We start from the raw sequence: 25,762 nt of genomic DNA, 5'->3' as shown, positions 1-25,762 counted from the left end.
GTAGAGGCTAGGAATCATGTGAACTATATATTAGTCCAAATAGGTGTGAGGAGACTAGAGTACTGGAGAAGCTAGGGTGCCTGAGGACTGGTGATAGGGTCCCAGGGAGATAAGAAGTAGGCAGCAGTAAATTCAAAAGATTTATGTGAAATCTCCAGCATTTGACTGCAGGCTCATAGCACTGTATTATTTCATTTTTTATGGTTTGAGTTTTTTTCTTTTTCTCCTATTCTTGAGGATGTTTTACAGACTAACTTTATAGTCCCTATAAGGAACCGTAAGAAGCCATTTAATATTCTGTACCTCTGCAAGCAATTCAGTAGACTACTGTATGAGAATTCCATGAATAATGGGACAGAATGTGATGAGAATGATAAGAACGAAGTCCGAATGAACGCAGCTGGTCCTAAGAGCAGTGCAGGGCAGACTTATGACCTTCACGTGATCCATGTATTTTATTGGAAAAAATATTTGAAACATCAGAGTCTCCACATGCAAGTTTCAGGAGTTTATATCTGTTCTATTAGATTAAAGAATATACATTACAATTAACTATAATTATGTCCTGGTAAATCTACCTTTGTCCTCTCCTCAATCATGTGTTCTGTTTTTAAGGCAATAGAAAGTTTTAATGGGAAAGGGAAGCTTAAAAACAAACCCATAAAGAGCAAACTGCTTGCTTCAGAAAATACAAACAAGAGGTGGGAGTCAGGGAGAAGCTCATTATGAAGAGATTAGAAAATTAATTGATACGTAGGTCTGATGGTTCCCATCGGACATCTAAAGATTCTGCGAAATGAAAATGCAGTCTCAAACATGACATTTTTCTGTATCCTTCCTCTCCCCCCCCCTTGACTAGAAACTTCTTTGAAGGATCATTAAGTTCCAATTATTTCCAGTGAAATATTTCACAAAGAAAAAGCATGATAAAAATCTGCAGCATTGGTGTAATGCTCTGGAAAAATCTCCTATGTCTGTTAGAAGGCCTGTTTAAAAGACAAGAATCTTATTCCGCATAAAACATACAAGCCCTGAACAAGAAGGATTCACAGAACATTTCAAAATCCAGTGATGAGGTTTAGCTGCTCTCGATTTCTATCAGCTAGTGATAGTAAAGTAAGGTTTTTTGAACTGTCACATGTGGGTAGGATTGAAATCTCTCTTGTATTGTGTTTCTTCAAAGTCTTGATAGAGTGCTGGAATATAGACCTCAATTTTAAATGCCATGTTATCCTACTTAGAAACTAAAATACAGTGCACCTCTTTGGGGACTTACCAAGCATTTCATCAAATAAATGGTTTTGTTCTGGTTTATTTACTTTTTGTTGTTTTAACCCTGCCTGTCCGATTAGACTCAGGTCAGTAACAATATTTGAAAATGAACAAGTCAGCCATGTAATTACCAAGGAAAGACATGCAAATCTCCCATGTGTTTGTGTGTGTGTTTAAGTAATCACATTGAGTTAAGTCGCAAAAATACAACTTTGTGGGTGATGTGCAATTCTGGGGTAGACTTTGAGTTAGTAGTTGTACAGATGAGTTAGGGAACAGTTGTACAGATGTTTTCTAAATGTTAATCAAAGAAAGCTTAATGAATCAATTATCATAAACAAGGTTAGTGAGTCAAGTATCAGTTTTTGAGGGGAAAACTCAAAAAGAAAGTTTTGAAACCTCAGTATGGCTAGTTACTTTGTATGTATAACTCCTAAATGTAACTTTTGACTGACTTGGAAGTGTCCTAATTGTGCAGTATACTTTTGAGTCCCCCATATTTAGGGGAAAGTGTACATATTTTTACTAGTCATCTAGCGACTGGAATGCGTTGAGCTATATATACATCAACATTCCGGATTTCTGTTCATAGTCATGATAAAAAGTTTATGACAACGTACTGCTATGTCATTTGTGCTCTCATTATATCAACATTATTTTCTAATGATTTTTAACATATCTGCATTTATTAAGGATTGAAGCACCAGGTTTAAACAATACTTAACAGGAATCAAGGATCAAAGCATTAGTTTCTGTGTAAGCAGATTGAATACAGCACAAACTGCAATGCAAGCCACACAGCCATGGAAATTACTAAAAATGTTCCAAGATTTCAGTGCCATTGGGAATAGTATCCCTTTGTCAACTGATTCTTGTTACCCATAGTGCTGAAAAATGGTTACCTTAGGGATCATCAGCCCACTGAGAGTTTCCTCATCTCTTGTAGACATCTGGCTTTCCAACATGTTGCTGTGAATATTAATTCAGTTGGATAGCCATGTTGGCCTAAAGCAGCAGAACAATGTTTGAGTCCAGTGACATCTTTTGAGACCAACAAAGTGAATGTTTATGCCTCAAAGTAGGGATCACTCACCTCAAGGAGGCTATTGTATTTGTGATCTGTCTTATAATTATGAACATATTTAATAATATATTATAAATAAAAAGTCTCAGTCATCAATATTTAGTCTTATTTTGCAAAAAGATCACATTCATTTTATTTTGTAAAGGTAAAGGTATCCCCTGTGCAAGCACCGAGTCATGTCTGACCCTTGGGGTGACGCCCTCCAGCGTTTTCATGGCAGACTCAATACGGGGTGGTTTGCCAGTGCCTTCCCCAGTCATTACCGTTTTACCCCCCAGCAAGCTGGGTCCTCATTTTACCGACCTCGGAAGGATGGAAGGCTGAGTCAACCTTGAGCCAGCTGCTGGGATTGAACTCCCAGCCTCATGGGCAAAGCTTTCAGACGGCTGCCTTACCACTCTGTGCCACAAGAGGCTCTTATTTTATGTTATTTTATTTTGTACCACTCATTAATTAATCTCTTCTGAGTTTGGGGTTTGGGATGAAAAAATTAAATTATAAATAGATAATTGGCAGTTTCCATTTCAAGCATATGCACATTCATATTTTTGCAACGTTTGTGTTTCCAAAAAGTTCTGGCACCTTCTTTCTATTTGAATCTTCTCCAGTTTGCCCACTCAAACATGTACATTGACATCATAGTTACAAAAGTTTTATCTGTGTTGAAGAGAATTTTACTGATAAGGTGAGCATTTATCCTCATCAGATACTAGTAACGCATGTTTGTTCCTTGTAATTGCATACCATGGTATGCTCCAGTAAATTCCCACCCTTCTCATTTATACTTGATGTGCATCCAACTATATCATACTTCCTCCTTCCTTACTGAACTGACAGAAAAGAGAAATTTTTCAACTGTGAAAATTCTGAACAAAGAAATTATGTGCCCAAGTAATTAGAGACATTGTGGAGAAAAATATGAGTTAGAAATGTTTCACAAAAACTTTCTGACATTCTAAATAGAATATAATCGTATTTACTAAACAAATGTTTAGTAAATAAAATGTAAAAGGTCCCGCTTTGGTAATTATATGCTCCAATTACAACAGATAGGTGAACAGGTCAAAGAAATTGATAGATTTATGTGGAAATTCTTTTTAGATATCTAAACATTTTAAAAGTATATTCTCTAGTGTTAGAGGGAAGACTCTGAAAACCATTGACAAATTTATTGTGGCACATCCTAGAAACAGTGAATGATACGCATTGAAAGTATTGTCCACTTTTTTGGGGGGTGTTAAATCATGGCCAACTTATGGGAATGTTGTAAGGTTTGCAAGACATTAAACATTCAGAGGTGGTCTTTGCCTGCCTTTGCATAGCAGCCCTATTTTCTTCCTATCCAAATGTTAACCGAAGCCAGCCCTGCTTAGTTTCTGAAATCTGGTGAGATTGGGCTAGCTTGTTATTGGGCTAGTTATCCAGGTCACTCATCCCTACATCTGTTACAACAAAATTTGGTCACTTGTGCACCTTGGTTTGTCTTGTTATTTTTCATAACTCACTTAAATTACTTGTTAGTTCTATATGTTGGTTACAGTATTTCTTCTACCTTTTAAGGGGAGACATAAATTAGAATTTTAACTTTGGCTATGCAGCCTCTTGTGGCACAGAGTGGTAAGGCAGCAGACATGCAATCTGAAAGCTCTGCCCATGAGGCTGGGAGTTTGATCCGAGCAGCCGGCTCAAGGTTGACTCAGCCTTCCATCCTTCTGAGGTCGGTAAAATGAGTACCCAGCTTGCTGGGGGGTAAACAGTAATGACTTTACCTTTACCTTTATGCAGGTCAAATCCAAACCAATTGGTTTGTGGTTTAAACACCTCCCCCATTCATAAATCAGTATTCTCTCACATAGTTCCTAGGGATGATCACCTTAAAACTTTTAAAGTGCTAAGTTTGACTAATATTGTATTGGCAGTGGCATTGATTAATTGTTGTTAGTTTTATAAAACAAGTTTTTAGAACCTGAACAAATAGTCTCAGAAAAATATACCACTAGAAATGTTTCCATAATTTTCTGTGAAAAAAATCATATTGCATCGTTTTGTGGGTACTTCAAATACCAACATAACTCTGAACACTAGTATTAATGTCACTACTGTGTCATCAGAAGTAAATAACAGAAAATCACACATTAAAATGAAACTAACATTTCATTTAATAAGCATATTATTTTATTAATGATGTCATACACACTGTAAAGAAGCGAGAGCTTTTTAAGAAGATTTTTTAAAAGAGTTTAGTGTTTATCAGGATTTGTGTGTGTTTGTGTGTGTATGTGTGTGAATCTCCCATCTAGATGGCTTTCTCTTAGAGCTCTCCAGACCCCATCTGGAAGTTGGCCACCCTAGCAGTGCAGATCAGTTGTGTCTGGGTGATGTCACTTCTAGTGAAATGTCATTTCCATAATGCATGGAAGGGAGGCGTGACCAGCTGACATAATTTCCAGTGTGCCTTGAAGCCAAAATAAACCTTCAAGCGTGCCTCCATAATCAAAAGGTTTAAAAAGTTTGCTCTAGTACTAAATCACTCTGGCTATTTTGGGTTGGCTGCTATTAAACAGGCCAACCAGGCCTTGATGAATCATATAAGTCAGGTGGTAGCAAGCTGACCAGCTCTTGCTGCTGGGCATGTTATCAATGTATCCTCTTTTAGAGGATCAAACAGCCCGGACAGAAAAGGTCTCAGACACCGTGAGGCTCTGCACCAGGCTGCAGACTGGAGGTTGCTCCACCTCTTCTCGCTTCCACACAGGCATTTGGCCTGGTATACCTCATCTGTCCCAGATTTGTGCTCCCACACAGGAGCTGAGCAGCAAACTTCCCAGTGCAGAAATGGTCAGAATGACCACTGAGGGCATTTGTTTCCTAAAGCTACAGGTGCTGCTTCTATTATTTTGGAAAGCTCTACCCTCAATTTTTTTAAAATGTTTTTTTTTCTGTAAACATGGGGCTTTTTCAGGTTTGTAAGATCTGTCTTATGTTTATGACTTCAGCCTCTGGATTTAAATATCCTTGAATTTAGCCATATTTAGAATTAGATATACCGATTAAGTGGCTTTTCACATGTACATGTATTTATATTTTCAGGTTTCTACTTGAAACTGGTTCCCTTCATGACTGGATTTATCCTGTGGAGTTCCACAGGCCCAGTCCTAACCCCCTCCCCCCCATGCTATTAATTTCTTCTATAAGTCCTTAAGTCATTTATGGTATTGGAATTGGTTACCACCAATATCTTGATGAAACTGTGTAAGTATTTATCCATATCATCTAGTGATGCAGTTAGTAGTCTTCCAGAAATTTTAAAATACAGGATTGTATGAGGGTAAGTCAAAAAGTATTGTTACAAAACCATAGAAACCTTATTTAACAAAAATATCAAAATGTGAAACACAGGATGCAGACTTTTGTCTTGAGTAGTAACTATAAAGTTATCTGTATACATGTCTTTTATTTACTGATTTATATCAATTATCAACCCTTTTAAAAATAAATAATACTCATCGATTATTGGACTGGTCTCATAGGAAAGATTACTACATTAGGTACTCTTAACAAGTGTTGCGAAGCCGGCTAATGAAAATGTTGTGAAATATATGGAATTTTCCATTCCTTGGCACAGCTGCAGCAGTTGCTTTGCCTGCTGTGCAGCATAACACACTGGCCATTTGTTGGCGAGTTCATATTTCACATGGTAGGGAATTGGGAAGACTAAACAGACAGGAGAAGAGTTTTATTTGCAGTAGCGTGTGTATCCCTAGACTCTGATTTGACATTAAACATCTGCTTCATGATCTGTTTCAAGGCCACTTCCCTTCCACCAACAAAGGTTAGGACTTCAGGCAAGCTGTGCTTTCCCTGGAAGGGGGGAATTTGCCTGAAGTCTTGATCTAGTCAGAATCAAAGCACCCCTGCAACCTTTCTACAATTACTTTCAAGAAGACTGTCAGATGGTAAATACATCCTCATAATAAATGTAGTCAGGTTTTAAAAATCATTTTTGTAACCTGGATCACATTTTTGTGATGTATTAGCGTGTGGGTGGGGGGTGCCTATAATTATTTCTTAATTTACATAGACAAACTATTTTAGCAATTCTATTGCTATCACTTCTAGTGTCTAGTTCTGCTAGGGAAATGGGAAATAATGCATATGCTGTCTTTCAGGTGCTTGTATCCAATTTGCTAGATTAATGTGATCTTATATTCAAAGCTTAGTCGACACACCTGCTCATAGGTGAAAAATGCAGTCCTTTGAAGAAATCCAGTACAAGGTTTTATGTGTGCATGATGAGAGCCTATTGGTAAAGTTTACTTGTATTGTATGAAATGCTCTTTGAGAGTTCAGTATAAATTTCATTTTAGGGTTGTCATCTTGTTCAATTCTGACATAAACAAATTAAATCCTTGTTTTTTTGACTCCACAAAATAGCTATTCTTGACCTTTTACTAACATGGGTGGTATATTATAAGCCACTTGATTTACGGTTGTTGCTGCAAAGCCTGTGTATCACGTATGGATATTTATTTTCTTTAGAGAGCCTTTCCTCTGGCTCAAAAAAGAAAAGTAATTGAATATTTGCATATCTCTAAGGAACCATGTGGGTTAAACTCTGTATTTGTCTTCTGCAGTTCTTAGGCCACTTTAGTTTAAGAGTAAAAGCTATTGCTTTTATGCAGTGCCTTTTTCTATAAAGTCAAAACCTCACAGCAGTGCACAGAAAGCTAGTGGTATAAAGGAGCTAAGTAGAGTCTTTAATAAAGAGAGCTAGGTTGTAAGTGTTTTTGTTCCTACAGAGCAGATAGATTTGGCTCCATCTGTTCCATATTCATAACAAAGGAGCTCACTTACAGGAGGGCTGACTTCCCCAGAGTAGCATAGTAATAATCTTTTTTTACTTCGGAATGAAAGGATATGAACATGGTCACTTCAGTTCTGCAGAAAAAAGTCAGCACTTCCCACCTGCTATTGTCCTGCTACTCAGGTTTAGGACCAATATATTTGATTTGTTTAAAGTACAAGCCTTCCCTCTCCCTTTCCACTGTAGCAGTTTACTTGCAGAATGAAACTGCATCTCAGCTTTTGCTGTTACGTAAACAAAAACAGAAGCATTCTTAAAGGACAGGGCATCTGAGTATGGGGTTTATGTCCAATCTGATGCCTTTCTGATGCCATAGTGTTTATTCTCAGTGATTGGAAGAAAGATGAAAAATAGGCTAATGCCGCCCTGGAGATTGTTTTATATATTTTTTAAAAGTAAGCATTTGGAAATTATATATTGATCTTTTTTCTGGACTTTATAAATATCTAACTGCCAAGTCTATAACTATACCCGTGGCGGTTGCTCAGGGTAACATTTAGATGGACCCATATAAATATATTAAGTGTGTATTTCTGAATGAAAAATGTAAAGACAAGTTTATATTTTATTAGTCCTGCATAAGGTTAACATGTCAATAAATTGCACAACTGAAATAGTTCAAAAATGAGACTTTACCAATGTAACTGAACAGCGTGTTCCTGAAAACTGTAACTATCATTTTATCTTCCATAGAGTGGAAATCTTCTCCAATGAAGAAAACAAGAAATGGCAAAATCTCTAAGAAATGTCACGTGAATTCATAAAGCAAGAAAGTTTGAAGACCAATTTTTAAAGAAATTAAAAACCAATAATAGCTTTTAATGTAAGAAGCAGATAGGGTGTTACAGTCTGACAGAAAATAAAAAAGATTAAACAGGAATGCTGAAAAAGTACAAGGAATTGTCAAATAAGTTAGAATCATAGAATCATAGAGTTGGAAGGGGCCATACAGGCCATCTAGTCCAACCCCCTGCTCAACGCAGGATTAGCCCAAAGCATCCTAAAGCATCCAAGAAAAGTGTGTATCCAACCTTTGCTTGAAGACTGCCAGTGAGGAGGAATTAATTAAATAAAGCTGCAACAGTTTGAACTGCAGAAGATGTTCAACATCTTTAGAATCATTAGATCTGGTTTGACAATTCAAAGCAAAAAGTAACAAAATTATTCAAGAGCTCAACTGTGGAATTGTGGATATTTTCCCTTTATTGTAATAGGCATTTAGTGATTAGTTTTCTACTAGATGGACCCACATGATGGCTGCAAAAAATCATGGTGGTTGTGAAATGAATTTGTGGTCTGCTTTTTGTGGAGGTGAGAAATGTGAAACAAGCTTCAGTGATACTTCTACATCTCTTTATGATAAATGCAGGAAATAAGGCATTTTTATAATACATAAGCAATACAATCTCTAGCCAAACATTTGAAATTTGAAATAAACAAACCAATACAAAATAAAAGTATAAAAATGATATTTGAACATCTAACAGTATAAAATCAGAACATGTTTTCCTCTTAATATATGTCAGTGTGTTAGCACAGAGCCAGTGATATTATAGAAGGTTCAGAATATTGCCTTTGCCACAGCAATTGATCCATATCATAAATTAATGGTTGTGAATATGTGCTCTGTATCAGTAGTATTTGTTGATAGTGGTAAGAAAAGCCACATCCACAATACAATATATGTCCCAGTTCACACAGAGAGTGTAATGTAATGGTTAGAGCATAGGACTGGACTAAGGAGGTCAGAGTAGAACTCCTGGTTAGACTGTGAAGCTCACTGGGCGGCCATGGACTACTTCCTTTCAGTTTGCCCTATGTGGTAGAACATTCCTGCTACAGCTGCAGGCCCTGTTTCACCCTGGCCTCCAATGTTTCTGCAACACTTGGAGATATTTTTCTTTTTCTCTTGGGCAACCACTGCCATAACATTAAATTTGTAAGTAATTCACTGCTGGGAGGGTGAGAACTCACAGCACCCTTCTAAGTTCTGAGGCATTGTCTCTGTGTCTCCTGCTGCCCAGCATCTGGTCACCACGGTGACAATTTACTGCCTTGTGCACCCCTGAAGGAATAACTGTGTGCCTTCTTCCTGGTACTCCTCTTAAAATAGCATGTCTGAAACAGTGGAGGTCTATGTGGTACAGAGAACCACTGCCAGCATCAAAATTTATAAAGTATTAGAGACATTTTTCACAAGCATTAACATAGCACTAGATTGAGCAAATGATTCAAAAGAAATAGTCAAAACACAATTCTTCTCTCTATACATGCCCAATCAGATGTTAAAATATAGGGTGGTCTCCTTCCATTACCTTTCAGCTTTCTCCAACTCTTCAGACCATCAATGGTTAATGGCTGCCTCCTCCAGACCTCAGTTAAGAGTTCTGTCTGCTGAAAGGAGCCTTACTCCTTGCTCTCTGGAGTTTTATCACCTTTCATTGCCCACCCACTAGCCAGGTTAGGGGTTAGGTCAGAAGCTTTTCCTGGAGATCTCAAGAAATTCTTTCCTAAAGTCTCTCTAGTATTTAACACCTCCAAGTCTCTGTCCCCTGCTTGAAATTGGAGAGAGAGCTTGACCCATTGTTTAGACTTATTAGCATTTGTTTGAAAGTGAGATAAGTCTGGAAAGTAATTGAACTGACTTTCCCCCCTCCCATCCCATTCTATGGCCAGAGTGAGAAAAGAACTTTTAAAACTCAAAGTGAAGTTTTTTCTCATTTCATACCTGCAGAGAATAAATAAATAAATAAACACCCTACCTCAAAAATCTTTGAAGGTGGAAAAAACTTCTCCAAACTGTATGGTATATGTCAGGAATTAATTAATTGATATGTTGGAAGCTCATCACAGGAATACCTATTCCCAGGTTAATCAAAGTTAAATGTTGGTGTGTAGGTATTCCATTGCCTCTTCACACTAAAACTTTATACTTAGAAAACACAAGATATGTTTTAGTGGAAGTTGAAAATGTTTTTCACTACTTGTATTGCCATTTTCAGCTTAGAATGATGCAAAATTTAAGCTTTGCAGTTTGTAACTACAGATATTAATAATTAATAATTTTATAATAATTTACAGAATCCAATTTGCATACTATTTTTTTATTTTTTACAGCTGGAATTTTAAACATGCCCACTTGTTTCACACCTGTGGTAGCATTCCCTGTGAAGTACAGTAAATGGAATTGATACACACATACCCAACATTGCACATGTTCATGTGTTTTGGCTGAAACGTTATTTATTTTTACAACTTTGTAAGGCAGATGTTGCAGTACTGATTTGAATTTCCATCAACAGTTGTTAGAACTGCATCTTCTGCATCTTCTTCCTGCCTCTTCCTTTAAGAGATCAAAATCCTCCATTTCATCAGTAGCTTGACCCTGTTTATGATTAAATGTAAATGGCAGATTAGGTTTAAAAAAAGTCACCAAAGCTGTTTACTCCGGATGTGTGCTTGATAAAGCACACATCAACAATGGGCAAGGAATAATTGTACACAACAATGTGATCCTAAGATGAATTATACCCTTCAGGTCATTTGAAGCTTAGTAGGTATAACTGCTTAGGATTGCAGTTCAGGACTCCGGGAACAATCAGAGAGGCTGTCAGAATACTATTTGATATTTCATTCTTGAGCAGGAATACAAATAAAAACCTCCTGAAGACCCTCAAATTTGTGAAGTCAGGTATTTTATGTTCAAGTACATAATTCTGAGTTCTGACATTTGCGCTATACCTTTTAAAAATTAATAACAGTCAATATTCTAAAGAGCTTTACTGGTGTTGTCAACATATCTGTTCCTTTTCAACATGCTCTTCACTTGTGTACTTTTTGTTAGCTCATTAAATTCCAGCAGACTTTTCAATAGCATTTATGTAAATTTGGAACTTTTTCCAGTTTGCATTGTGATAAGAATATTGATGCCTAATACTGCATTTACCTGCGTAATCTGCATATATTTGTGTTGTACTGTAAATCACACTAAACCCTACAGGGGAAAGGCTCAGCTCTGCTAACAGCTAATAGGCTATCTTTTCTTTTGACTCCCGCAAATTGAGAAATATTGCCTGTGGCAAACATAATGTGAAACTGCATTTTTAATGCGTCCACATAAACTCATTTCTTTACAAAGGAGGAAGCAGATGGCTGTTCTTAAAAATGAAACTTCCCAAATCTCCAGGGCTGACATAGAGTATTGGAAATTTTGGTGCTTCTGGCTATCAGAATTAAGATTTGAGGGTTATATAAGGTTACATGGATTTTAGATTTGACTAATGAAACTGGTATTGTGCCTCGATGGCTAAAGGCAAATCATATCTATAAATACTCCACTCTTCCCCAAAGAGCTTGTACTTATAATTTATTTAGGTAGAAACACATCCTAAACTTGAATTTCAGAATTGCCTGACTTGTCATAGAGTGGCTGTAGCTCTCTTTTAAAAGCTGCAGATCTTGCCTATTGAGATTTGCTTGACTGGGTTTTGTGGCTTCTGGATATCTATTCCGGTTTGGTAGAGAGCTAATTTTTTAGAATGACGAGGAGAATAAAACCTCATGGTTCAAGTTTCATACTCCCAGCAAGGAAAAACTTCCCATTGGAGCTAATATTTCTGCTTAGTTATTTTAAGATGGAGCAGGTGCTTCTAGGTCAAATTTACCACTCATCACATCTGGTCTTATAACACTGTCAGTCAGGCAGAAGGCAATCCTAAATTAAATTGCACAGCAGTGCAAATTATTTGCAGCAAATATGCAAAGCGAAAAACTCAAAAAAGTATTCAGTTAGGCCTATTATGCACGGCTGCTGAAACGGCGGTTGGCGGTCGCATGGAAAACGCGGAGGAGGAAATGTACCTTTTCACATTATTATAACACTGCATGGAATATTGCTGTATGCTGAAAATATTGTCATGCTTAACTTGTCAGGCCAAAGGGTGCAAACCCCAATAGTCAATATTTTAAAAATAATTTTTACTTGGTGCCTAACCTAAAATGACCAATGGTTATTGTCAGCAGCTAAGCAACAATGTCTCAATTTCTTGCCTTGCTTCACGCAACATTTCAAGCTGAGGACCAGTTTTTGAGGATTTGAGAACTATTTATTTTTCTGTCTTGCTTGCTTTATCAACTATGCTAACTCGATTACTTATCTAGTATATCTGCTCACTTTTATTGTTCCGCTCATGGTTGAAAGTATTAAATTGACAAAGCAAAAGAACCACGAAGAAAACAGTGATTTCTCAGATTTTTTTTATTTTTTAATTTCTGATGTAAGGCTGAAAATTACTTAGTTTTTCAGGATCTCAGTTGTTTATTCTTCTGATTGAGAATCATTAAGAATTTTTCAGTTGACCTAGGAATGGCCGATAGGTGTTTGTTTTGTAGTGTGCTGCTTCTGAACTAAAGGAAGCGTGCTTGCACTCGAAAGCTCACGCCCTGAATAAATCTTTGTTGGTCTTAAGCAGGGGTAGTCAAACTGCGGCCCTCCAGATGTCCATGGACTACAATTCCCAGAAGCCCCTGCCAGCATTCGCCAAAGGCATTCGCTGGCAGGGGCTTCTGGGAATTGTAGTCCATGGACATGTGGAGGGCCGCAGTTTGACTACCCCTGGTCTTAAAGATGCTACTGGACTCTGATTTTATTGTGCTAACTTAGACCAACATGGCTATCCACTTGAATCTATTAAAAACTCTGTGTGCATGTGTGTGAAGATATCTAGTACCTGAAGCCACCAAGAATAGAATCATAGAATCATAGAGTTGGAAGGGGCCATACAGGCCATCTAGTCCAACCCCCTGCTCAACGCAGGATTAGCCCTAAGCATCCTAAAGCATCCAAGAAAAGTGTGTATCCAACCTTTGCTTGAAGACTTCCAATGAGGGGGAGCTCACCACCTCTTTAGGCAGCCTATTCCACTGCTGAACTACTCTGACTGTGAAAAGCTTTTTCCTGATATCTAGCCTATATCGTTGTACTTGAAGTTTAAACCCATTACTGCGTGTCCTCTCCTCTGCAGCCAGCAGAAATAGCATCCTGCCCTCCTCCAAGTGACAACCTTTCAAATACTTAAAGAGGGCTATCATGTCCCCTCTCAACCTCCTTTTCTCCAGGCTGAACATTCCCAAGTCCCTCAACCTATCTTCATAGGGCTTGGTCCCTTGGCCCCAGATCATCTTCATCGCTCTCCTCTGTACCCTTTCAATTTTATCTACGTCCTTCTTGAAGTGAGGCCTCCAGAACTGCACACAGTACTCCAGGTGTGGTCTGTCCAGTGCCGTATACAATGGGACTATGACATCTTGTGATTTTGATGTGATGCCCCTGTTGATACAGCCCAAAATGGCATTTGCCTTTTTTACCGCTGCATCACACTGCCTGCTCATGTTTAGTTTACAATCCACAAGTACCCCAAGGTCTCGTTCACACACAGTGCTACCTAGAAGCGTATCCCCCATCCAGTAGGCATGCTTTTCATTTTTCTGACCCAGATGCAGAACTTTACACTTATCTTTATTAAATTGCATCTTGTTCTCATTTGCCCATTTTTCCATTTTGTTCAGATCTCGTTGAACTCTGTCTCTATCTTCCAGAGTATTTGCTAGTCCTCCCAATTTGGTGTCATCTGCAAACTTGATGAGTAGTCCCTCCACCCCCTCATCTAGATCATTAATAAATATGTTAAAAAGTACCGGGCCAAGCACCGAGCCCTGAGGTACCCCGCTACTCACCTCTCTCCAGTCTGATGAAACACCATTGACAACAACTCTTTGAGTGCGGTTCTCTAACCAATTCCCTATCCACCTAACTATCTGAAAATCCAGATTGCAGTCCTTCAACTTATCCATCAGAACATCATGGGGAACCTTGTCAAAAGCTTTACTAAAACCCAAGTAAATGACATCAACCGAATTTCCCCGATCCAGCAAACCTGTTACTTGGTCAAAAAAGGAAACTAGGTTGGTCTGGCAGGACCTGTTGGAGACAAATCCATGCTGACTTCCTTGGATCACCAAATTGTCCTCCAGATGTTTGCAGATCGCTCCCTTTAATATCTGCTCCATTATCTTCCCCACAACAGAGGTCAGACTCACTGGTCTGTAGTTTCCCGGGTCATCCTCCCTTTTTTGAAGATCGGAATAACGTTTGCTCTTTTCCAGTCCTCCGGGACATCTCCAGTCCTTAAAGAGGTTCCGAAGATGATGGACAAGGGCTGTGCAAGTTCTCTGGAAAGTTCTTTGAGTACTCTCGGGTGCATTTCATCCAGACCAGGGGATTTGAACTCATCCAGTGCAGCTAAATGCCTCTCGACAACCTCTCTATCCATGTTAACCTGCCACCCAGACACTATCCTTTGGCTATGGCCATCTCTAGATGTGCCTAAACACTTTGACCTGTGGAAAAAAACAGATGTAAAATAGGCACTAAGCCTTTCTGCTTTCTCTGCATCTTCCGTTAGAGTTTGTCCATCCGCACCCAACAGTGGGCCTTTTGCCTCCTTTACTTTATGTTTGCTCCTCACATAACTGAAAAATCTTTTCTTGTTACAATGGGCTTCCCTGGCCAATCTTAGCTCACTCTCAGCTTTGGCCTTTCTGATGATTGATCTACAGTGCCTAGTAACCTGTAGGTACTCTTCTTTAGAGCTCTGTCCTTCCCTCCGTTTCCTGAACATTTTCCTTTTCTTTCTTAGTTCCTCTTGAAGTTCTCTCTTCATCCAAATAGGCTTCTTAGAGCTCCTGCAGTGTTTTCGTCTTTCTGGGATAGTCATTGATTGAGCATGCAATAGCTCTTGTTTGAGTAGCGCCCACCCTTCACATGCTCCCTTCCCTTCCAGCATTCTCGTCCATGGTATGACACTCATCATGTCTCTGAGTTTATTAAAGTTTGCCCTACGAAAATCCAACATCTGCGTCTGGCTACAAGCTTCCTTGGCTCCCCATCTCAAAAGGAATTCTATGAGGACATGGTCACTTCCCCCTAAGGTCCCCACCTCCTTCACCTCATCCACCAACTCTTGCCTGTTGGTCAGTATTAAGTCCAGTATGGCTGAACCTCTGAATACATAAAGGTCAGGCTTATTCTTCAGAACATATATAACTATCAACGTGTACTGGTAAATATATGCTCAAAAAGTAACCTTACCTTCTGGTAGTGTATTAATGGGAAAATATATATTTCACTAGGATTTGTGAGTGAAATATTGAAGCTATCCTGGGGTTTATAGTGAGAAAAGCACCTTATAAGCATGTGCTACCTCAATAAAAATCTTTATATTTCTGCCTTTAGTCAGACATAGAGCAGATGGAAAGGATATCTTTTGTAAGAGGAGAGATATATTGGATTTATAACAGTATGCTGGATTCATATATGGCAATTGCTATTATTTATACAGTATCACTAATATGTATAGTGCTTTGTAAATACAAGAAAACAGATTTCTGACATGTGGAAGTTGTTCGTAAAATGATAGCAAAAAGTGGAAAGGTTTATGGAGTAGATATAAACAGTGGAAAGTATGTGTTCAGTTCGATGTACTGGGATTAGTTTTGGGGAGGGTAAAGACTTCAGTGAAAACATGGGTTTTGAATAGACGTGTGAATGAAGATTACCTTGGACTGAGGCAGTGTACGTGTGCATGCACTTGACCCATATATGGGATCTTTGAATTTATTGTTTGCAAGCATATATAGAAGTTATTTTGAAATTTATTTGCTGCTTTTCTCCCCTCTGAAGAATTAAAATGTTTTACAAAATGGAAAGCTACAATGTGACTAAAAACATTCACAGTACAATGTTACAACATCCTGAACTGGCTTTGTGCTTTGTGTGTCTTAAATGTTTCTGTCCCATCTTATTTCTTCATATGCAGGGCAGCAGTTAATAAGATCAAAACACAGATTAACATACAGGTTGCTGGGTTGGTTGTGCATTCTCGGTATATTGTTTCAGAAAGCCCCTTTCAAAAAAAGCTCATGTTGTGGGGCAAAAGTAATCCAAAAGGATTAATATGACTTAGTCTATTTTTGGGGGGTGAAGGTCACAATGTCCCTACATATAAGGCCTGCCAGCCCTTTGCCCCCAAAGCTCAAGGGGATAGGGTGTTGAAACTTAAGGCAGCTTTGTGGGAGAAGGCCCTCAAACCTTCAGAGCCATTGTCCAAATTGATTCTGGAAAAATATTCTGTGTCTGCATCTTTTGATTCAAGAAAATCAGCTTCGGATCCAGGTTGCAAAAGATACAGAAAGACAAACAGATATGTTGAGATCACTAAAGTGTTATTTAGTTAATAACACTAAAAACATTGCTGCATCTGCAGCATATTTATATTTCCTTGATTCCAATAGTTCTAGAACGGCCTTTATACTAGCCAAGAGTAAGGTATTGCCCTCTGCACTTTTGGAAGGGAAATACACACAGAGACTTTATATCTGCCCACAAGAGAAGAGTGAATCAGTTGCTTGATTTACAGTAAAATACATATGGAAATTATTAGCCTTTTGTTAGAAGGGTTCCCTGGGCAATCAAACAGAACTAGGTTAAATTACCTCCTCTCTCACAGGAACCATCAGACAACACGTTGGGTAGCTAGATTCTTTGCTCAGGTTAGAAACTCTATATTGCTACTAGTTGCGGATGGATGAAATGTTATCCATATCCATATAATTAAATAATTCTTAAAATACCAGATCCGATCAGGATCATGCTCCTCCCTGGCTCAGTGCAGCTTTTTGGAGCCACCAGTTAAGAGGGCAAAGACCAAAGACAAAGAAAAACACAACTCTGTGTCTCAACAGTGGGATCCAGTCCACACTCTTGAACCTCCTTTAGCTCTTCAGGAGAAGCCTAAGACTTTATCTCCAGGTCCAAGAGCCCATCCAATTCTGAAAAATGCTTACTTTTACATTTCTGTGCATTATGCAGGGTTTTTTGTGGGATATATGTATTTCAGCATACAGTCTTGCCTTTTGACTTGACTGCAGCACTCAGGGTGTTTTAAAAGTATTTAGCCCAGTGGTGACCCACCTATATTTGCCAGATATTTCCATATTTGGATGACTGGCTGCTAGTTGTGGATTCCACAGTTATTGTAGCATTACTCCCTAGTTTCTATGACTTTCCAGAGGTTAGGACTCCTAATTAATTGGGAGAAATTCCATTTAGTCCTGTCACAGATGAAGTGAATTATAGGGGCCAAGTTGAATTCCATAGTGGGAGAACACTTGATAGAGTACAAGCTGTTTCTATTTTAGTTAGGCAATTTTGATCAAACCAGTTGTAATTTCTTCAAAAGAAGTTCAGTTAGTTGCATTGTAGCCATACAGGCCAATTTCCAAAATCAGGTTACCATTCATAAAGCATTATACTATCAACATTTTAATAGTTCCTCATAAAAGACTCCTAAGTAAACTCAGCCATCATAGGATAAGAGAAAAAGTCCTCTTAAAATGCATTAAAATGTTTAATTAACAGAAAACAAAGAGTAAATATAAATGGGTAGTTTCCATAGTGGACAGTGGTACTAGATTGCTTTTTTACTTGTAAAGTAATGATTTGAAGTTGGGAGTAAGCACCGCAGCAGCTAAGTTTGCAGGTGACACTATAATTAGGATTCAGGATGGTAACACTAAATTCACCACCACTAAAGTTCAGGATGGTGAGAACCAGGAAGGGCTGTGAGGTACTTCAGAGGGATCTATCAAGGCTGAGTAAACGGGCATCAGTGTGGCAAATGAGATTCAATATGGGCAAGTATAAAATAATGTGCACTTGGGACAAAAATCCTTTGTTGTTATGTGCGAAGTCGTGTCCGACCCATCGCGACCCCATGGACAATGATCCTCCAGGCCTTCCTGTCCTCTACCATTCCCCGGAGTCCTAACTATATGTTAATGAGGTCCGAATAGGCAATTACTCGCTGGGAGAGTCATGGGGGATAACTCACCGAAGATGTTTACTCAGTGTGCAACTGCAATAAAAAAGCTAATGTTATGCTGGGGATTACTAGGAAGGAGATTGAAAACAAATCAGCCAGTATCATAATGCCTCTATATAAGTCTATGGTCCTCATTTGGAATACTGTTCATAGTTCTGGTCACGGCACCTCAAAAAAGGAATTATAACCTTGAAAACGGTGCAGAAAAGGGCAACTAAACTGAATAAGGATTTAGGAGATTAGCGCTCTTGAGCTTGGAGAATTGTCAATTGAGGGGTGACATGATAGAGATTTACGAAATTGTGCATGGAATAGAAAAAGTACAGAAAGAAGTACTTTCTTCCCTTTTTTCCAAAACAAGAATTTATTGGTAATGAATGAAATTAATGAGCAGTAGGCTTAGAACAGATAAAAGGAACTGTGGGAGGGCTTCCAGAGTTCTGATTCTGCTGGTGAACCTCCTGATGGACCCTGGGAGTTGACTACTGTGTGACAGAGAGTCTTAGACTGGATGGTCCATTGGCCTGATCCCACATGGCTTTTTTAAAGGATAGTAAATTTAAGACTGGAGGGTTGTTTTTTTGTTTTTTTGTTTGTTTTTTGATGTTGTTGTTTGGTTGAGGTTTTTTTTTTAACAATTCTCCTAAGTCCAGTGAAGATTACTTTTGGAGTGAGCATACCATGCCACTTAAAATAGTTTGAACATATTTTAAATAGTTCTCATATCCAGGATTCATGGAAGTTTGAGAGACACTACCTGTTTTTACAATCCTTTCCCTTACTGGCTGCCTATATCCGGGTTTTGGAGGTAATAAATGCCTTGCTGACCTATTATGCATGGGCTGGATAGTCTGGGGGGGGGGGGGAAGCAGCAGGGCAGTAGGGCTAATCTCCGGTTGCACATGACACTGCCGCCATCCCATCCCTGGCCTGGAGCAGGGCCCCGGTAGCCTGCGGTAACGGAATATGGATTCATCCGTGTTTCTTGTGAAGCCGTGGCAGTAATCCGCGGCCCTGCTGGGCTGGCCCCATGCACAATAGAATAATTGGGCAGTTTGGCCCGGCTCCTCCCAAAACCAACAATGGGCCTCCTGGGACACCAAATGTCCCTGTCAGTACCACAAAGATGTGGAACTGACGGGGCAGTCTCCCACTCCCACGATGGTGGTAGAGCGGCATGCCACTCTCCCACCAAGCATGCGGTGGAGCCCCTGTTTCCCCTGCTCCTTCCCTCGCTGCTGTTGCTGCCACACAGTGCAGCGGGCCCTCCCAGCTCCAGTGGTGTGTGTGCGCATACACAATATCGGGGCAATCCACGTGCGGAGGGAGATTCCTTCCCCCATGTGTTCTCTGGTTGTGGTGCATGCTACCCCACTGCTAGCAACCGGTAGTGGCCCAGTGTGGCCGCTGCCATGCATAATAGGCCACTGAGAGGCATTCTGTAGGCTGTTAGACTAGATGACCCGGAGGCCCTTTCCAACTCCATGATTCTATGATTCTAGGTTGTGGTTACTGATGCCTTCTAATTAAACTCATCTGTAATTATACTCTTCATCCAGTATTTTCACATTTAACATACCGTATTTGGCGGCGTATAAGACGACTTTTCCCCCCTAAAAAACATGCCTCCAAGTGGGGGGGGTCGTCTTATACGCCGGGTGCACTTCAGTTGGGATAGACATAGCCGCCCATAGTGGCCTCCCGATGCTCGCCCAGTGCCCATAGTTTTAGGTGACCAGAATTAAGGGACACCGAGGCGGCGGCAGCAGCGGCGCTCCCCCCCCACTGGGCTCACCAACTCTGCTGCTGTCTTGTGAACTCCTCCCGGCTCAGAACGCGCTGGGCCCTCCAAACTTGTGCCTGCGTGCACGCCCCACCTCGCCACGGCAGCGATGGGCCCTCCCTCCCACAAAATACTCTGAAGCGGGAGGGGAGAGAGAGAGAGAGAGCTCCCGATGGGCCGGCTGGGTGAGCCAGTGGCAAAGGAGTGGAAAGGAGGAGGATGCAGGGGAGGGGGGGAGGTGCCAGCCTCTGTTCCCCTCCCGCGGTTTCTGGTGTTTTGAAGCCGCCCCCATTCAGGAAGAGAGCACACGTGGCCAGCCCGGCGCGCAGCCCTCCGCTCGCTTGCTCTTTGTTTGCAGTTTTCAGAGGAAGCTGTTTCAGTTCAATGCACAGAGGCGCTGCCTCTGAGAGAGAGAGATGACCCTCGCCTTTTTTGGGGGAAGGGAGGTAATCACTAATCCGAGCATAATTTCTTGCTTTCTTTTCTTTTTTATTTGGTGTGTGGAAGAGGGGGTAGTCTTATACGTCGAGTATATAACAAACTTTGTATTCTGAGTGGAAATATTGGGGGGGTCACGTGTGCTCTCTTCCTGAATGGGGGCGGCTTCAAAACACCAGAAACCGCGGGAGGGGAACAGAGGCTGGCACCAAAGAGCCTCTTGTGGCGCAGAGTGGTAAGGCAGCCGCCTGAAAGCTTTGCTCATGAGGTTGGGAGTTTGATCCCAGCAGCCGGCTCAAGGTTGACTCAGCCTTCCATCCTTCCGAGGTCGGTAAAATGAGTACCCAGCTTGCTGCTGGGGGGTAAACGGTCATGACTGGGGAAGGCACTGGCAAACCACCCCGTATTGAGTCTGCCATGAAAACGCTAGAGGGCGTCACCCCAGGGGTCAGACATGACTCGGTGCTTGCACAGGGGATACCTTTACCTTTACCTTTATTGGGGGGGTCGTCTTATACGGCAGTCGTCTTATACGCCGGCAAATACGGTATTTAGATTGATCTAATCCCATATGACCATCATGAAAATATCTAAAAATTGATTAATTCACTCTACAGCACACAGTGAAACATGGTTGCTTCTTTAACTTGAGGACAATTTTAAAAGAGAAACAACAGGAATATATCATTGTGAATTTTATTTAGTTATATATGCAGTAAAGTAAGTTTATAATGCTTTTCTGCTTTTCTGATTTCGTAAAGTAAGTTTAAGCATAGGAAGGAAGGAAGGAGTATATTACAGTTCTTTTTCTCTTGAGTTTCACTTTTTATTCTACCTTTTTAAAAAGCAAAAAAAAAAAAAAACCCAAACAGTATTTTTTCTGTAGAGCTAGAATGTTCAGAAATTGTACATCTCTAAATGCGGAGGAAATAGCAGAGAACTTTATGGTGGGAGAAAGAAAGTGCATGTTCAAAGAAGGAAAAACTGGATATAATCATCATGTTGAGGGCACTGAAAGTCATAGGCTGTGTTGAGGATTGCCCATGTTTGGTTTTACAAAAGCAAATGATAGCTTTCAAAGCAGAAATATAAATTTGACATCCTGCCTTTGAATATTTTTATGTTCCTTTCTACTTCATTTGTAAAATCATTTGAAAGACTGGTTAGAGCAGGAAGTAGTCAAATACATATCTTTGCTTAGGCTAACAGGGGAATTGATTTACTTGGGTCACTGTATCTGTATTGTGAGGCAGTGGCTACAGTACTCCTATGTTGTTTAGTAGCCTTTTCTCTCTTGACTAGGATTTGTATATTCATCAGTGAGCCACAGGAAGGACACTGTTTCCCAGATTCTCCTACAAAGTGCAAGACGGTGCCCTGTAACACATCAGTTACCGCAAATGTTGGTACAGGAAAGAGTATTTTTAAGCTTTGATTTAGTGAGAGCTTACAGGCAAGCCAGCTGTTAGCACTTTTTAACTGCTTGTCAGCTAGAGTAGAAGGCATCATTGCTGAACGGTTTTGTTTTGTGATTAAGAGATCCAGACAGTCCCAACACATGCTGGCTTTTGCTACTTGTCTTGTTCCACCTTCTGTCTTTTTCTTGATTCTTTTTTGTCCTCATATTTGGTAGTTATTACAGTAAATATGCTGAGAAAATAGTGGAAATAAGACTGAAATAACTGGTTCTTAATTCTATGCTAAGATCATGCTTATATATAAAGAAAGGTGCAGCCAGAACAGTAGTGCACTAAATATAAACAGATAGGGAGCATGCATGTTCAAACAAGTACATTCTCTATATACACAAACTGTGTTAACAACATTATTGACATTTGCTCTTTTTTTCTAGAACAGGAAGCACTTGACATATGTTGAAACATAGCTTTTTATCAACAGACTTTATAAAGTAGTGTGCACTTTTTAAAGAATTTCTCCCTAAGACCCTGTAAGCTCCACTTCTACTGAGGCTTAGTGCTGTGGGAAGTTTACTGGTGGTATGCCACTAATCTCTTGTGTCATCAGGCCTATCAGGAACATCATCCTTCAGTGCTTCATAACAAGGCCTGTTCTCCATGAATTCTTCTAGCCTAAACAATGTCATTGTTTTATAATCCAAAAACAGAAGCAGTACCTTTTATTGTGTTGTTTTGGTTGTTCGTAAAATGTTTTCATGGTTTCTTCCAGTATATGGTCAAAACCCCTCCAAGCCAGTTAGGTTTCTTTATGGCATTGACCATAAAACAAGTGGGTTGCTTTCATAATAACCGCCGCAATTATCATTTGCCCGGGCACTACTACTTTAGCACATTATTGGTCTACTAGTAAATAAGCCCGCTGCTCTCAGAATGCAGTGGGCGCTAGCGGGGCTTGGGCTTGTCAGGGCCCGGGTGTTCATGGGCACTGGGCGAGGGTCCGAACTCAAGGGGGGTCGTGGTGTGCCGGGTGAGGCAGAGGCGGCTCGTTCTGTTCCCCCCTCAAGGCAGCGCAGACTCTACGGGTGCGGATGGCGGCAGAGGTGGCGGTGAATGGGCTGTCAGTGGGGCGGTTGGCTGTCGGGGTCGCAGGCGGGAGCGGCGCGGGCTGCAGGTCCGCATAGGCGCGTGGAGGTACCTGGAGCAGGCTGCGCAGCGGGCGAAGTGACGCGGCATCAGAGGGGGTGTGGAAGCGAGGGGGCGGGGCGCCAACGCCTCAGCCGCTTCCTGGATGTTCATGGGGTCGCGCGCTGTGCGGGGGCAGTTCGGGAAGCTGCATAGGCGGCTGGAGGCAGCGGCAGGGCCAGGGCCGCAGGCCGTCGTGTTGGGGCAGAGAGGAGGCAAGCTGCCATGGCACTAGTGAATGAGTTAATGGCAGCTCGTGTGCGGGCGTAGTCGACGGTGAAGGGGCGATTAGTCAGTCCAGCAGGCAGGGGCCAATTGTGAGGCGCACTGCGCGCAGCTCGCAATTGGTAGCTTGGCGGCGGGCTGACAATCGGAGGGCCCAATCGGCGGGCGCTTCGCGCCTGCCAATTGGGCCTTCTGATTGTCAGTCCTGGGGAAGGGGCCTATCAGCACCCTTCCTCATCACGGACAGGGCCCACTGCCGGGGCCCTTAGCAAATTATTTAATCCGCTCCGCTAGGAGCGGGTTAAAGATTGTAATATTATACATTGCCATCAATGTTATACTCTGCATTTCATGCTATATCCCAAAATATTCATTCCAGTGGTAGTCAGGTTGACCTATGGGAGTATTACAGTATGCTTTCATAGGATGAATGTTGCAAAGATGTGTACATTAATATGATAAAAAGCCCCCAAGACTAACCTAAAGGGGCTGTTGCTGCTGCAGGAGAGAAATGCTGACAGGGACCTGGCTGGTGGGAGAGAACTCTTAGCCCTGGCATCCTCTGGACAGTGCATTCATTGGCACGGCGTCTGTTAAAAGGACTGCCTAACGTTGCTCTGCCTCTTTTCCCCCTCAGGGTGGCTGAAGATGCGAAATATTTTATGCCAAATTATGGTTGTCAGTGTCCTCATTAGGCAGTCAATATCCTCCTGCAAGACAATATGCATCATTTGATTAATAATATGGACTTTCAAATACAGTAATTTCTAGGCAGACAATTTTGACATTTATGCTTGTAGATATTAGTGATACCTCCTTATTGTGTTTAAATTTCTGCTCAAAAACTGGCATTTCCTGTCAAAGTAGTTTAGTTCCTAAATCAAGATCTGATGCTTTTACCCCGTAGGGACCAAACTAGATGGGAGGCTGGAAATCTATCACTGATAGCAAAGTGTTTTCTGTTGGTCAATGACAGAGGAGATGAAGGGCTTAACCTTCCTCCACCATGCTCACCATTTTCTATATCCCAGATGGCCCTTGAAACTGTTACAATTGGGGACAATATGTGTTATGGATGTATTGCGTGTTTTCCCCCCCAGTGGGGCAAGCAGTAGCTCTGAGGAGTTTTTCGAGGTTGAAGAAAAAAATGAAATGGACAGTTAGATCCCTGTTTCTCTACCGCTTATTAATCTAAATTGAGAGACCTTGCAGCTGCAACTTATAAAATACTTAGAGATTGCATCTGTACCACTTGGGTCTTTCTGTGCATAGCTCTTGTTTGATTCCATGTCATAGGAAATCTTCCCTTCCCCCTAGTTTCTGTCACCAAAGATTGAATTTAGACTAATAGTAACTAATATTTCTGTGTTCAAGTGAGTTCTTCTGAAGACACTGGCTAGGCTTTTTATTACTCAAATGAAACTTTTGACAAAAGAGGCAATTATGCTTATCAATAAACAGGTTAACAGTGGCAAATTTTCAGCTTCATACTTAACATGGTGCCTTCTGAGTAGTTACTAAAGGCACAATTTATTGGAAAAGGCATCAAAGTAGTAAATATGGAATCTGGAGACTATTTAGACTTTTGTCCTGATTTCTGCCTTTATCAGTTCAGGGTGTCAACATTTTGCAGGCTCCTTCTTGCTCAGTATGAAGATGGGATATCATATATAAAAATGGCCCTGTTGGTGCAAAATGGGAGAAATAGACTATCATAGATTTTGTTTTAATTGGTATGAGAGCATGCAACACTTGTGTTTTGCTTGCATCTGGGTTTTGGCGTTTCTTTTTGAGATAAGTATTTTTTATTTAAAAAAAACAAGGCAACAGTATATAAGGGACACAAAGAATGAGGGGAAGACTACATGGCACATCATATTTCTTAGTTTCTGCGTGTCACAACTGCCAATATACCCAGGTTGTTTTTATTTTTAATTAAAAACATTGAAAATAAAGTTATTTTATTCAAAATCTTTCTTATACTTATATATACAAAACTTGTTCTCATTCTACTTCTGCAATATAATACATTTATATGTGTTACAATACATCATATATATATATTTAAACTGTTTCTTATATTAGGTTTATCTCCTGCTTGCATAATAAACACTCCATCTCTCCTCAAATTTCCTAATCCATTACAAGGTATCCAGCAAAGATTGCTGAAACAGTCTGAGATAGGCTTAAAGCAGGTTATCAAATATTGTTTCTGTAGCTATAAATTCACTCTTTATTTTGCTCTTCTTGCTCTGTTTGTTTTGGAGGGTCAAACGATGAATCAGTGAGAAGCTGTTTTGAAAGATAGTGTTTCCTTCAGAAATAGTCAGGGGAAGAGTTAATGTGGATCTTAAAGACCACACTTAGATCCCCATTTTAACCTGGATCTCAAAAGACTACATTAATGGGGCCTTATATCTTGCTGGATGTAGGTTGCTCAGTATGTTGAACTACTTACAATGTTTGAACTCCATTTTTTGCCAAGCCATGGCAAACTCTTTCTTGAAATGTGTTGTAGTGGTACAGTGAATATGGAGTATCTGTTCTGCAGCAGGA

The 25,762-nt window shown here is 40.4% G+C and overlaps 1 protein-coding gene across 2 annotated transcripts in view; it reads left to right on the top strand.

The window, feature by feature from the left end:
* The window catches only part of EFNA5 (ephrin A5), a 231,417-nt gene that overhangs the window by 191,225 nt on the left and 14,430 nt on the right, over nucleotides 1-25,762 (top strand). The gene's annotated exons all lie outside the window — the stretch shown is intronic.

The sequence above is a fragment of the Paroedura picta genome, chromosome 7 (assembly GCF_049243985.1).
Source record: "Paroedura picta isolate Pp20150507F chromosome 7, Ppicta_v3.0, whole genome shotgun sequence".
NCBI classification, from domain to species: Eukaryota; Metazoa; Chordata; class Lepidosauria; order Squamata; family Gekkonidae; genus Paroedura; species Paroedura picta.
The sequence above is the reverse complement of the archived record's forward strand: the minus strand, read 5'-3'. Positions and strand labels throughout refer to the sequence as shown.